We start from the raw sequence: 3,015 nt of genomic DNA on the forward strand, positions 1-3,015 counted from the left end.
GAGGATTGACAATAAAATTTGAACTGTCAGTAGTGAATTCATAGATTGAGATAGCTTATACCAACCCAGTTGGTACTTAATTTTCTGGCATGAAGAGTACCATTATTGCAGTTACTAACAGGTAATTAACAGGTCATGGATGACCTATTGAGTATCAATCTATTTATTGCTGCTTGCTTTATTGTGAGCCCCCTCAGCATTTAAGGCCTCAATCCTCAGTATGGTATTGATGATTATAGAAGCAGACAATCCTTCTTTCTTTTACATTTTTAGTGATGTTATGAGCTGTTTGTAATAAAGAGCATTCATATATAGAAAAAAACTTTTACTTTAGTTTATATCACATAAGTTATTTGTAATGCAAACAGATGGCTTTCTGATTGCTTAGAATTGTTACAAACAAAAATGGTCTTTTGTACTGATTTATCACTGTAAAAAAAGGAACCATTGGAATATAGTTCTTACACAGCTCATCTTGGCCTGTTGGTTGAGAGCTTATGCTTCCAACTAAGAGGTCTTGGGTTCGAGTCTTTGTGTATGCGTTGTGTGTGTGAGTTTGCCTTAAATGACCTAAATGTTTCAAAAAAAAACTATAGTTTTTTTTTTTTTTTGGTATTATTCACATAAGTGTCCTTAAGTGTTAACTCTTATAGATATACAACCTTAGTTGGTAGAGATTGAGAGTTATATCTTAATTTATATGAAGATTTTGCATACTCTTAGATAAAAGAGTGATGAAATTGCATTGAATTTGTAACATCCAAAATTTTTAAATATTGAGATATTGTCTGCTTTAGGCTAAGGGCTTCGCGGTTTTATCATGTTGGTGTAACTTCCTAGGAGGTCACTCTTCTCAAAATTTCTCTGGGATGAGCATGCTTAACTACTGAGTTTCTTAATGAAATTCTAACCATTACATGAAAAGGCATTCAATGTTTAAGAATTTAGCTTCTTTTTACTTGAGGGGTTTCATAAAACCAGATGATACATAGATTTCTTTTTTGATGAGGTGAGCAGTAGAGTGCAATTTGTTAGAAATTAATATATTCATGTGTTTAGTAGAGTGCAAATTGTTAGATTTTTTTTTTTTTTTTGCTAAAAACAATATCAACAATTGAATACCTCAAATAATTGTCAATTATTATAAAATCATACTTTTCTTCTCCTAAACTAGTAGTACTAATAAGTTCAAATAAATTCATGTGATGAAATTCTAATAACCTAGTGGTTATCACTATATTTTTATTCTCAAAACTCTTTCTAGAATGCTAGTCTAAACAATGCATTACACATTCTTAAAACTCTTTCTAGAATGCTTAGTCTAAACAATGCATTACACATATGATCAATCATGAAATGAATTCTAGGTTAACCATTTAATATGTATAGTTTTTTTAAATCTTATTGAGTGTGCGCTTGCTTAGATGAGATAGGCTCTTATTCAACTAATTAAGCATCATTTGTGCATAATTTTAAACATAAAAGGTTTTTATTATTATCAATATTATGAAGATCAATCAAAAAAATATTATATATATATATATATATATCATCAATAATTAAAGTATTATCATTTGCTCTACTTATACAATATGATATATATTAAATGTAATATGAAATCATTTATCACAAAATTGTCCAATTGATATTCAATTATACTTTAAACTAGAACCTAATAAAACTTCATCAATTATAATTGAATTCTTACCAATTGATCCAATGCCTAAAATTTTTCATTTTTCATTACTTGCACATGTAAAAACATCATCTATCTCTAAATTTTAGAGATGCAAATTTAGATTGATCTCCAATCATATACATCGTAAATCATTGTCGCATCACAAAGCAAAAATTTTGATTATGTCTTCAATTAACTAAAAGCTGGTTATATGATCATGTCCCTACATCGGCTCCATCAGCCCACATAAATCATGACCAATTGAAGCAATCGATAAGAGAATGATGGTGGTGTGGTGATGACAATCTATGATAATATTTTTGAATGGATATGAGAAAAAGATGATTATGTGAGCTATAATTTAAAAAAAAATGCAAGATCAAATTTAGGGTCATAGAAAATTGTGAAATCCTACATTTTTTTTATGAAAAATTGTTCTTCTGGGAAGCCATTTAATACAACAAATGGCCAACATTTTCCTCTTTTTGTAGAGATCATAATGTATTTGAGAAGTTCTAATCTCTAAATTTTCCCTAAGAAATTACATGCAATCACTAATAATTTTTTAAGAGGTTTTTGGCTAACCTAACAACCAGCTAAATGGGTGGCAACAATGATGATAAAAAATGTAAATTTGCAATTAGATTTTATTCATAAAAGATAATAATAGGTACTATTATGCATTTTTTTTCAATGTTTGTGAGCCCAAATGAACTTAGATTCAATATATCTTGAACTTTTTAAGATGAAATCAACGTGATGCTCATTTTGATTATAATCACACAAATTTTGTAGTTCTTTTTCAAATAATTTTAACTTTTTTTTAAAAATTATACTATTAAGCAAACTCTTTGAGATCATTTGGACTTGAATCTGAATAATTTTAGTATTGCTAGATTCGTATCATCTCACATTGGTCTGTTGGTTGAGAGCTTAAGCTATCAACTAAAAGGTTTTGGGTTCGAGTATTTATATAAGCAATATGTGTGTGTGTCTGTCTTAATTGGACTAAATGTCCCAAAAAAAATAAAAAAATAAAAACCTTACTTTGACTAGCACCATTATTAAGGATCCATCATTTGTTTCTCAAAATCAATTTGGACTCATGCCGGGTAGGTCGACTATGGAAGCCATACATTTATTAAGAGGTTTGATGGAGAAATATAGAGAAAATAAGGAGGATCTACATATGATTTTTATTGATTTAGAAAAAGCATATGATAAAGTTCCAAGAGAAGTGCTATGGAGAGTTCTTGAAAAGAAAGGAGTCAAGCTTATATTCAAATCATTAAAGATATGTATGCAGGAGCTATTACTTGTGTTCAAACACAAGGTGG

Source organism: Dendrobium catenatum, unplaced genomic scaffold, assembly GCF_001605985.2.
Source record: "Dendrobium catenatum unplaced genomic scaffold, ASM160598v2 fragScaff_scaffold_853, whole genome shotgun sequence".
Classification (NCBI taxonomy): domain Eukaryota; kingdom Viridiplantae; phylum Streptophyta; class Magnoliopsida; order Asparagales; family Orchidaceae; genus Dendrobium; species Dendrobium catenatum.